The sequence below is a fragment of the Thermobia domestica genome, chromosome 3, assembly GCF_964235325.1.
Source record: "Thermobia domestica chromosome 3, izTheDome1.hap1.1, whole genome shotgun sequence".
Classification (NCBI taxonomy): Eukaryota; Metazoa; Arthropoda; class Insecta; order Zygentoma; family Lepismatidae; genus Thermobia; species Thermobia domestica.
The window spans coordinates 324,366,189-324,379,285 of record NC_137456.1 but is presented as its reverse complement, the minus strand read 5'-3'; the positions used below and the strand labels follow the sequence as shown (position 1 = coordinate 324,379,285).

Sequence of the window (13,097 nt, the reverse complement as noted above, 5' to 3'; positions counted from 1 at the left end):
GTTATGTTTCAGCTACAACACAAGACACTGATTCATGTGGTTGTCTATTGTGATATCGAAAAGGGTAACAAATAAACGAAAATATTTGATTCGTTTTACAATGAGCACACAAGATGGCACTTACTGTTAGATCTTACTAGAAGTGCTCAGTTTTATGAAGTGTTAATTTGTATGTGTAAAGCATTTTAAAGTAACTATCGCATTATGAAACAGATACATTATTTGACCATTTTTTGTGTTATGTTTCACATTTTATTTGTTTATTTATCTATACTTAAGGAAATAGATTTTGAGAAGAAACTTGTGCAGAACGTCATAATGCGTCGTTGCCAAATTTGTACGTTTACTGTGCTAGTCACAATAAGAAAATTCTTGGTTTCTAGCGTTGCTGTTCGATAAGCGGAACTTAGCTGTGAATTGCGGTAAGGATCGAAAACTAATTTCTCCAGTACGTATCCAAGCAGAATTCCATAATTGCTCCCGTCATTATCTGGCACCAGTAAACACTCGACACTATCTGGCAACGCCGCACTATTCAAGTAGCGTTTAGCATAGCGCCGAGAACACCTAGTGATCCACCTTAAGTTTCAAATTTGTTGTGGATGCGTTAAACAATAAGGCATCTAGGCAAATGTACACTCATGTCCAAAATTATTGTCGCCTGTCTATAAGTATGTTGTTGTACGAATGTAACTTGATAACGAATTCGTCCGGTACTTCTTATAATGTTAGTATGCGTATAATGGGCAAAGACATGTATGTGGAAATTTTATGTCAATAGAACAGTAAATAAGAACAATATACTTAAAATAAAACTTTCTTGTCCATTTAGCAACATTTTGTTTTACTCATTCTAATTTTCGTATTTATAATTCTTTTCCTATGAAATTTACCACAAATATACATTTCCCGATTATACTCATAGTATCAGTATTAAAAGTACCCTGCAAAATCATTATCAAATTATATTCTTACAAGAAGACAGTTATAGATATGCGACAATCATTTTGGACATGAGTGTACACGCATTGAAATGAACGAACGGATTGACGGACATTTTAAAAAGCAATTTTCAGTATGTAGGGAGCATGAATGTAAATCCATTAAAATTTCGATCGCTATAGATTTTTTTCATGTTCGCCATAGATTTTCCTCTCCTATCATCCCTGGAAAGTGAAAAACGAAAATCCGATAAACGCATAATTTATTTCTTGTAAAAAAAAATCTAATTTAATCCAGAAGATGCTAAAATCTTTAAGTTTACAACGGAAGCAAAACAAAAGACAAATATCAAAGATCTTGTTCTACTACTTACACTGTGATCTTAAATTCTAATAATATTGGAAATTCTAATAAATTTACATGGAGAAATTCAAAAAAATGATTGATATTTTAAAATACCAAGATAATTTTTATATTTTAAAAAAAATGTGATCAATTCCGCCAACTAAACAAAAATCACTTAAAATAGATGAACTTTCAGAAACCTCGAACTATTTTTAGCGCTAACCTCCCCAACCTACATCATATGTTTAATGATAAATTAATATTTGAAGTCTGTTCTCGGAGATCGGACAACAGCAAACGTACAAATGGACGATTACATTAATTTCGTCTTATCTTGATAGTATTTGTTTTTCTATTAATTCTGTTAAGAGCTTATGATCATTATAAATTAGTTTAAGTTGATCGTATATGTAAATAAATTTTAATCTGGATTTTAGAAAATAAAATTTACTCATATTTATATTATTTATACATATTGAATAAATATTTGACAATTAAACAAAATTGTGAAAATAATAATATGCGGTGTTGAGCATAAAATTGAGCGTGTTTTACGCTCAAACTCACCTATATTTCGAGTTAAACTCAACTCAACGATGACATTTTCAAAACGAGTTAGCTCATGATAAAACTCACGAAAAACAAGCTCGCTCTAGTAAGCTAGCTCAAGTGAGTGCGCTTATTTACAACCCTGAATAGAACAATCAAAATTCATGTATGCATGATCGTAGATAGATGGATTATGTAATTATAATAACACTTTGTTATTAGTCGAAGATACCAGGTAAATAAAGAAGTGAAAAGGAAAAATTCAAATTAAAATAGTAACATGAGTGAAAAAGAAGAAAAGGACAAATCGTGATACGTTTTTTTATGTAATATGATGGTAATTGAATTACGATACGTTATTGTTTATAATAATAGCACAGTGATGTGAGTAAGATATTGATTTAAATGATAAATTGAACATTGTATAGTTTGTTACTAATTAAACAAGCCCAAAAAGTTATGAATGGTGATTACGACAATGAAAATACTAAGTTATTATATATATATATATATATATATATACAATTGGAATTCAAAACAAAGGAAACGAGGCTAAGAAATCTCTGTTTAATTAAGGCTGTTATTGTAATTAAGCAGGATCAAAATTGCTATAATTTGTATATTGCACAATCAAACTCTTCGACACTTGCGTAAATTATTTTTCAATACATCGTATTAAGATAATATAACTTACTTCAACACGTAATGTAATTTATATTGTGTTGATTTAGGGTTACAGATATTATATACAGAAAACAAACTAAATTAAAACAAGTTTAAAGATATATTGTTTGTGTACCCTGTATTGCTTGTGTATAGCCCGCTCCCCCCAGTTCTTTGTTACCGGAACTGGAAGTCACTACTACTACTACTACTACTACTACTACTACTACTACTACTACTACTACTACTACTACTTATATCGAGAATAGAACCCAACCAACACCTGCGGGGCTTCTAACCCGTTCCTACTACTACTACTATTGCTATTACCACTACTACTACTACTATTACTACCGCTACTACTACTACTATTACTACCGAGACTACTACTACTACTACAACTATTACTACCGCTACTATTACTACTACTACTACTTATACTAAAGTTTCCTTACCACAAGATTTACATCTTAAATCTTTATAACATGCGATTCCGATTCATTATGAACTAATATCAATCGTTAGAATCAATGATTCGTTAAAAATCACTGGGGAGAACGGGCTATACTCAATCTCCGTGTATTATTCCAAATCGATCAAATAAATATCTACTAGAAAAGTCTCTTGGTTTATGGACATATTGGTAACTTAATTCTAACTAATATACATCTAATACGAAAAAAGTCGCATATCGTTCCCTATATTTAGTTATATTAAACAATAAATATAGTTTAATTAAACAATTTCTAATAAACTTGTTGTTGTATGATAGTCATACTTACAAGAATATTTAAGAACAAGGGACTAAACGCTTCAATTATATGACCATGAAATACAAGTGAAGATTCTTCGTCAAAGTCCCTGTAAGTTTCTCACGCAATGATTCATGGAAGCTGATAATTATTTTATACAAATGTTTGCTTGATAAGACTACAATCAATGTACTGTACTTTACAATCAAGACTACTGTCAGAGAAACACCATTGCTATTTATAAACTTCCAGCAATATTTTTATCTTATCTAACGGCTTCTTATATCTTTGGTAAATGCACGTAGGGGCCTAACTCGCAAAATTGTTTGAATTATGAGCACCATGCATGTTTATTTAGCTTGCTCTAACAAACCATAAAACTTTCAGAACTGAATTCCTTATACTGTATGAATGGAGATATGAACTGTCTGCAAATGACGTATTTGAAATTAAGCGTCTAAAAACATCTGCGAAGAGTCGTAACTAACATATAGCATTCGCCCGTTGATTAGCTCCTTTCTGGTTTCTATTTGTGAAAGAGTAAAGTGGCATAACTTTTTTCTAGAAAGAAAAGAAAAGAAATGAAAAGAGAAAGGAAAAGAAAAAGAAAAGAAAACCGAACACATCACATAGGCTATATTATCAAAGCAATAAGAGAATTTGCTCGTGGCCTTTCTTCAGTCGTGGTTTGCAATGTGTTGCTCAAGTCCATGAATTAAATGAGGCGCTGCGAATAATAACGGCAGATCAGAACCAAAGTTAATTTTGAGAAAAAAAAAAGTAATTATCTCTTACATTCAAATGCTCATCAGCACTACGTGCGAATTTTAACGCTGGAATATGAGAGTGTTAGGGATTCTGCTTTTTTATTCTTAAGAACCTATGACATGTTATGACGTGAAGCTAATTCATGCTATGATCATTATTTATACCATAACATTTAGTTTGGTAAATAATAGCTAGTATGCTGAATATAAAACAGTTCCTTGTTTTGCTAGGTATAAAAAAATATGATTTAAATGTTCCAAAAAGTAAAAGACACCATATTATAGTAGGTACCATCAGGGTCGGATTTAGGCATGGGCCACATGGGCCTAGGACCAGGGCGGCAAAGTTTGAGCAGCGACATTTTTAAAAAAAATATATTTTAAAAAGTATAAAACTATTGAAAATATATATTTCACCAACGACTTAATAATATAAGCGAAAACCATTTCTTTTAATGGTCGTGACTATTATACACAGAAAAAAATCCGTTCTCTAGACAGCGGTATATTGTACGGTATCCTCTTGCTTACTATAGAAATCAGTACGGAGCATACGTTATCCGTATGCTACATAGGCACTGCCCTTAGATGTTACATCATGCCGTTGCAGGATGTCTGACATCTAACAGTTTTTCGTATATCACACACATATACTTACGTTACCTTCGTCAGCTCTATGTTATATACGTCCATTTATATGTGAGATCCTGACTGCCTACATAGTTTCATACAGAAAGTACGTTTAGATGGAACACTTATACAGAAAGTATTATAAAACATGCGTTTTCAGTTATACGTCTGCTGTACGTTAAGTCCAGAAACTACAGGAATTACGCATGTAACCTATGTTTTTAAATTCGCCACCTACATTTTTTTCTGAGTGCAATATTGTAGGTTTGTAGCACATTAGTCGTAGCAAATATTGTCATAAATTAGTTGGTTATTATGGTGGTTTGATCAGTTGTCAAAGGATCTACTGAAAAGGGCGGCAGTAGGCAACTAGGAGCGGCCTATTGGTTGTTAGGGGCGGCAATTTCACTAGGGACCGTGGACGCAAAACATGGAAATCCGTCCCTGGGTACCGTTAGCAGCTGTAATGTGCAGGATTAGTTTCAGTTGCATTAAAAGTAATATTTTTCTGTAGGATTATTATTTTGTTATACAGTATTCTTATCTTGTAACACCAATTGCTAGCTAATTGATATATTCTCACTGAGTTCAAGATACCAGTATAATACTACAAAATTCTTTATTTCAAGTGTAACGTACGAGAAGAAAACATTCATATTGATAATTTAATTTGTTCCTTTGAAAACAAAGAGAACATTTACGTATATCAGGGACATTACTACTTCCTGGCCACAATTACAAACACATTGGAGTTTCATCAGCAATGATGTACAGCAGTGGTGTTTGGGAAAGTACCAGGGCGCCCAACCGCGCGTATTATTATTATTATTATTATTATTATTATTATTATTATTATTATTATTATTATTATTATTATTATTATTATTATTATTATTCATACTACTACTACTATTACTAATACTACTACTACTACTACTATTAATAACAATAATAATAATAATAATAATTAATAATAATAATAATAATAATAGCCATTGGCACAAATCCCGGGGTGATGACGGGGACATGCCGCCTCCAATCTTGGAACTGGGGAAACTGTACACCGCAAAAACCCGATTTGAAATGTTTTTTTTCGGGGGGGGGGAGAAATGTGATGATTTGCAGGGTTGAAATAAACATTTTTTTATATAAAAAAGAACGTTTTTTATGTTTAAAACATTTTTTTGTTTAAAACGTTTTTAACGTTTAAAACAAAGTATTTTGTTTTAAACAAAAAGCATGTTTAAAATATTTATTTTGTTTAAAGCAATAATCTAAATAGGTATATATATTACATTTTATTACATTTTTACACTCTTAGGTATTGCTTGCCATCTATATTCAACCGCTAGATCAAATTTCGGGAACTTCCCTAATCTCGATCCGCCCAAATGTTCAATTCCGGAGAAAGAAATCGGGATTTTCCCGATCTCCGATCACAGAATATGTAGTTTAGTTTCTTTGTGTTACGTTTTACTGGTCGTCTGCATTCTTAATCTTTAAACGCCCATTGACGCAACTGCTGTGTCAGGGCTTTAACCCGTTTTTTCCCGGTGTTCCAATATTGGAACAATTTTAAAGATGACGCAAATACCTGCTCAGCTGGCTACACTGTATCGCCATTAATTGAGAACGTGCCAACTGCATTCACAAGGGATGGAATGAAGAGGTGATGTACTTGTTTCCTGCTCTATTAGCTTTTGCACCTCGCGGTGGTGACGTCATTGTCAAAGAAAATTTTACATACACAGTGGAGGAAAGAAAGTAAGAAAATATTCCTTTATTTTTATAATTATGTCCGTTTATTGCCTCAGATACCTTGATTAATAGTTGTTTCAAGTCATATTAAAGATTTATAAAGAAAGTAATAATTATAATTTGTACAGTGTGATCTAAAGTACAATGTTCCAATAATGGAACACCAGGAACGAATGGGTCCATTATTTTCATTATTGTAAAACTAGCAGCGTTCACCCCGCTTCGCTGGGGTCACCCCGGAACGCAATAAACTTTGTTACTTAGATAATTTTTACTTTTTCGCTTTCAAGTGATATGATAAAAACCATAGAAGATTGCAGTAAATGTTAACATTATATCGCCTGTCATTTATGTTAACCCGCCGAGTGACACGGTCATGTGGGTTGCATATAAATACGGTTAGATTTAGCTATGATGAGCTAACAAAGGATTTCTACGTTATGGACACTTGAATGGTCAATTATCTCAAGACACTGGTAATTGAAAATTAAAGTGATATGATAAAAACCATCTAGGGTCCAAATCTTAATAACCCCCCAAAAATGAAAGAAATTGGTTCAGCCGTATTAGCGTGATGAGCTAACAAAGGATTTGTACGTTCTCTTTTATATATATAGATTTCATTTCTGTCTCACAACTTGGAATGTATATTACTTTTTTATTAAAATATAAATGGTTTTTGCTTTCCGTACGATTTCTCTGTTTATATTTACTTTGTTTCTAGCGGCGCGCAAGCACTCATATCATTCTAAAAGTATCGAAAATAGCTCATAATATTATTTGGTTGTAATTTTATACTATTGCACTATATAATATTATAAATTATTTTCTGAAAAGGTATGGAGCATTGATGTATGCTGGATGTATAATTATTCACTGAATTAGTTAGTATCACGCATGTATTTGGTGCACTGAGTCCGAGGTTCAATTCCCTTTGTAGTAGGATTGCACATTCTACAGAGATACCTGATGGTTCTATGATTTTTTTTAATTGCCGGGAATCGAATTTGGGTCTCTTGCACCAGATGCGAGAACGTTAACCATTTAGTCATAAGATATATTATTATTATTATTATTATTATTATTATTATTATTATTATTATTATAACCGATTATTATTGTGTAACAATTCATTTCTTATTTATGTGGTGTATATGTGAACCTCGAGGATACCTAGTACAGTTTCAGCCATACGTTGGACGAGATGTAAATACACCTAAAGACACTGGCTTGGGAGAATACGTTGTAATACAGTTGACAAAGTAAATTACAAAAGATATGCATTTCAAGATATACGCGGATAGACTATTTTCATCACTTTTATTAGAAGTGAGTTAGCCGAATTGGGTATTGGTTTTACTGGAACCATTATGAAGAACCGAATAGAGAGTTGCCCACTAAGAGATCTACGGGAACAAAAGCAAGAAGGTGGGGGCATTTGTTTCAAATCCGACGCAGCTAGCAAATGCATGATGGTGGAATGGAATGACAATCGCGTAGTTCATTTGGTAACTACATGCAATGCTGTGGAGCCTGCAAAGAGATGTATTGCTAGGGAGAAGAAATTACCAGTTCCACAACCTAATTCTGTTTCAAAGTATAACAAGTTCATGGGAAGAGTGGATAGGATGAATGAAAGCATTGAAAATTACATAATATCAAGCAGATCCAGAAAATGGTGGTGGCCTGCTTTTGCGTTCTGCATTGATATCCCTTTCCACAATGTTTGGCAACTCTACAGGAAAACAAAAACAAACCCATCAATAGATTATCTCGGCTTCATAAGAAGTATAGTCGAAATATATTTGCAGAAATATAGTTCTCTACCATCTTCAAGCGGAAGGGCGAAAACAAGCAAGGAATTTCTGTCACCCATCCGTAGAGGTCTAAGACATGACATTTCTGATCACTGGATAGCTCCAGCTTCACACATTACCACACTCTTTGCCAAACATTGTGGAAAGGGATATCGATACAGAACGCAAAAGCAGGCCACCACCATTTTCTGGATCTGCTTGAAATTATGTAATTTTAGTTGTTGAATTGGTCAGATTTGTCGGGAAGAAAATCAAACGTTATTTCCTAAATATCGATCTATATTGATTTTGCATATATCTAAAACTTTAACGTGTTAATATTTTATTCCTATACCTCCCTATAAGAACTATAGGATACATAGTTTAGAATTATTAAAGAATATTTATATTCATATTCTGTAGTAAACATTTGTATTTTATACTGTTCGTCTTGTATTTCATACTATAATATTCGTACAAAGTATATTTGCAAAATAAAAATATGAAAATTGATCGGTAGTTTTATAAAGAAATTTCTATCTAGAAAAAGTAGAGGTATAGAGAGGTGTTCTATTTTTAGAATAAATGACATATATAACAAACATTACTGTCACGTTCGTTAGTAATGTCATAGTTTAGGAAAAAATCTTACTGGTACCGTTCGTTCCTGTGTTCCAATATTGGAACAAATACTACTGGTCCCGTTCGTTCCTGGTGTTCCAATATTGGAACATGCCCAAACAGCCGAATTAATTACGAAAAGTGGCAGAATTTAATATTAATCGTACAAATAGAACCCTGTCATTCAGAAAAACACAAATTTTCAAAAAAATTCGAAAGTAAAAAAATTCGGGCAAAAACGCTTTAAACCTCAATGGCACAGTCTTAAACCTCAAATTAAGGCTGGAAGATGGTTTTGGTACCAATTTTTCCTGAAAGATGCAGCTTTGCTGATGTGCATTTTATGTATGTAGGAGGAGGGTAAATTTCGTTTTTTTTTTTTTTTGTTTTGTTTTTTGGGGCCCATTCCCCCTCTTGGGGGATAGATTTAGAAAAATTGGTACGTGAAGCAATGAAGAGGCCACTACATGGTAATATCGTGTATTTGTTCTTCTTGCTTATATGGAGGAGCAGGGAGGTGGCAAAGTTAGCCAATTTTTGGAGTTTAAGTTTTTTGACGTAAATTACATTTATTTTTACAACAAACATCAATAGCTCAGTCCTTAATTAAGCTAGAAAGATGATTTGGTACGAAAGCATTTTTGAGGAATAAAGCTTTCCGTCAGTTGCATTTTATGTATATAGGGGGTACGTATGTACGGCCGAGAGAGGGAGGATGAAGTTGTTTGCTTTAATTTTTCATCAGGTTTTGGCGGGTATTCCTCCCCCCTTTGTGGTACATCCATAAAAATTGGTATGTGAAGCAATGAAGTAGTCCCCTACATGATAGTAACCTGTATGTGTACTTGTTGTTTATAGAGGAAGAGAGGGTCAAATTTGGTTAATTTACATTTATTTCCGGGACAGTCCCATATAACACAAGATATATTTCACTGAAGTGGTCTAGAAGCATAATTCTTGTTCATATACATGATGTGTGCAGCAAAAATGATTTGCATATGGGCATGGTACTATAGTGGGGGAGGGGAGAGAATGTCTAATTCAATGAATGTTTTTCTGCGCATATTTTTTAAATATTTCCTACATAAAGCGAATTCATTACGCAATGGCAGCAATGGCTACCATTTCTTATATTATTGTCACAAGTATGTGGCCTACAGATTAGCATCATTTTGTCAGCGTAGGGTGGCTGCAAGGGTTGCCAGGGCCCCGCAAAATCAATATGTTCATATTTTTAATGATTTTTTATGTCTGTTCTTTTTCTACGAATACGGCGGGAATTTTACGAATGTTACCTCGTTGGAATTTGTGGTCTATAAGCTTTCCAAAAGGTGTATAACTCATGACTCTGTGATAATTAGGGGGGTCACCAGAGTCCCGAACGTGAGAGTCTACCATTTTGTTAAAATCCCTGGCGGGTGTCTAGAATTAATTGTGTTGTTATGCCGTAGACACTAATCATTATTAGCTATCCATGTTGCAGATAGAGATATCTTGAAAACTGTTAAGTTAAAATATCATTTTCTCCTTGCAGGCTAGTCACTGCTCTTGTCTATGAGTTGTATTGTATTTGTCAGAGCATTTCTTCTAGCTTATGATGTGAGAACTCTTCATTATTATGGAAATGATCGTGATCAAAAAATACCCAAGTTTTGAATTTATGAATTTGGATCTTAGGATAGTGTATAGTGTGTTTAACCTCCGTTATTCTTGAATATTAAGAAATGTTCAAATACTTCACTTGAATTTCTGTTGGTTTAGTTATACACACACTGATGTGCAGAATTTCGTTCAGTAATTGCTGTTATAATAAGAATCTAACTCTGCTGGTAATTTACTCCATGCACAAATTCTGCGGAGGATGAGTTGTTTGTTAGAAAATTAAATTAGCTTCTTCAATCTGATATTTTAGTTGTTTTAAATATGTCCAACCAGCATCGAAAAAACACACTTAAAACAATTTGTTTAAAACGTTTAAAACAAGCTGAATAAAACAACAGCCGTCGTTTTAAACATGTTTTAAACACTTGTTTTAAACATTTTGTTTTAAACATATCAACAAAGAAAAGTGATATCAAATTGATGTTCCCCCAGAATAAACCTCAAATCTGCCCGTCTCCCAATGTTGAAGACAAATCTGCTCCCCTGATACTCCACAGCATTGCTTTTCAATTGATAAATATTTTGAACATCGCTTTTTAAAAAAATATGGGAACGATCTTACCCCACCCCCACCCCAATTTTGAAAGAGATTTGCGCCGCTGCTAATGGCGACACACACTGAGTCACCTGCACACTTCCTGAGTTCAAACCGCGGAACACGAAAACAAATTTTCTAGCAAAGGAATGGTCAGAACGGTACACCCGTATCTGAAAACGTACCGGGGCGCTGCCCTGACAGTAAAAAAAGTACTAGGGCATTGCCTAAGGCGCGGCCCGGCTCATCACTGTATTTTTGAACGCTTAACACTATTGCTGAATCTTATTTTTAATTTCTCAAGAGCGTAACTTAAACAATTTCTTTCGAAAAAGAGCGGCGGAAGACTGAATCTGATTGAGGCACATTTTTCCCGCCAAAAGTACAATGTAGTGAACCTTCAATACTATCTTCACAAACACTAAAGTCACGAACACTTTCTTGGTACAAACTTTCGAAACACTGTTGGAAATAAAATGAGTAATAAGATATAACGTTATTTGAAATCGCTTTCCTGTAAAATTAAAAACATTCACATACGCCTGTACGTGCCTTTTAGGCCAGTCGAACTAGGATTCTCATATATGGACTCTTGGATATAATTAGTAATGAATTTTTCTCTTCACAGGATTGTTATAGTAGTGGTCCTAATCAACATACTGAAAGTCCTGAATGATCCACCTTGTGCTAACTCCGCCATCTTGGAAAATGGCTGACGATTACACATCTTCATTCGATTTTCGGCTAATTTCTCAAAAACGGTTAATTTTAGAAAGAAAATGAACTAGACCAATTTGAAATAGCAAAAAATTTATTATTAGATAGAGCTTTTGCATTTCTCGCCAAGAGTAAACATTCTCTAAAAAATATGGCCACTTTTCGGATAAAATTATAAATTTGCTGAAATATTGTCTCTTTTCACGATTATTGAAATGTTTTGGGGATTAATTGATCATTATTCAACTCTGAAACTAAAGTCTATAGTTTTAGAGACCCGAAGGATCATCGCAGACCCTGGTAAGGTCAAAATCTACATTATCATTAGAAACCCTTGAATCTACTCAAAGTATACCAATAAAGAATTTTCGTAGAGATATAGACGAGGGCTTACGAGCAATGGTCGTGCAAGATCTTTTCATTCAACTCAATTAGATAATCCGATGACTGATTGTAGTAATGTTTTGAATGTATGATAAGTGGCTAAATACTCCCGGCTGCCATCTTTAGATAACGGAACATATACCTTATGAAGTTACCAAAGTCCAAATTCTATACCATTTGTGCATATTCCAGCAAGTAATTACGACACCATGAACAGTTTCTTCATTGCGCTTCCAAAGTGTCCCAAGAAACAAAGCAAAAATGTTTTCTGACGTTCTATCAGCCAGTACACGCAAAAGCATGCGATATCGTAGCTTCCTCTTTATATTTATCTAACATCACAGTGCGACTTGGTGGTTTACATATTTTCCATATGTTTATGTCTTTCATGAACGCCATCGAGCACATCATGTTAGACAGCGGTTTGAAGGAATTATGGGCCACTGTTTAAGCTATAAATTCAATTAATAAAATGATGTCTGGTCACCACTAAGCAAGGGCTGTTCGAGCTCATTTGTTAACACAAAATCGCATTGGCACATATTCTGCTGAACGCATAGACATTCCCGATGAGATGAAAGTAGAAATATCAAACATTGCCAAAGAACCTATCAATGGATTAGGTACTTGCGAATCCATTAATGGCTCTGCAGTAGTTAAGGATCTTTTAAACACATTTCAAGATAGTTTTACATCTACAGCTGAAAAAGGACCTTTGGACACTTTTGATACAATACTTCCATATGATTACTATTCTAAGGAACTTCATAAACGTAGAAAGGATGAGTGAGTGTTAGCTAGATTTGATAATGTGTGAAACAAATGATGCCGTTCTTCCACGCTGCTGACCACTTAGCATATGCCAAATCTTGTCAAATGTACTTTCAACATATGAGCATTCTTCATACAAAGTTAACCGAAGTGAAGATGGAAGCATTCATGGAGAAGGTTTGCAGTGAGAAGAACAGACAAATTG

General features: G+C 33.8%; 1 protein-coding gene across 1 annotated transcript in view; it reads right to left on the bottom strand.

Annotated features, from left to right (window-relative positions):
- LOC145681184 (glycoprotein 3-alpha-L-fucosyltransferase A-like) overlaps nucleotides 1-3,443 on the bottom strand; it is a 129,605-nt gene extending 126,162 nt beyond the window's left edge. The window contains exon 1 of the mRNA XM_081752666.1: nucleotides 3,282-3,443. The gene's annotated coding sequence lies outside the window, so the exon portion shown is untranslated. The remainder of the gene's footprint in view (nucleotides 1-3,281) is intronic.
- Between the last annotated feature and the right edge of the window lie 9,654 nt (nucleotides 3,444-13,097).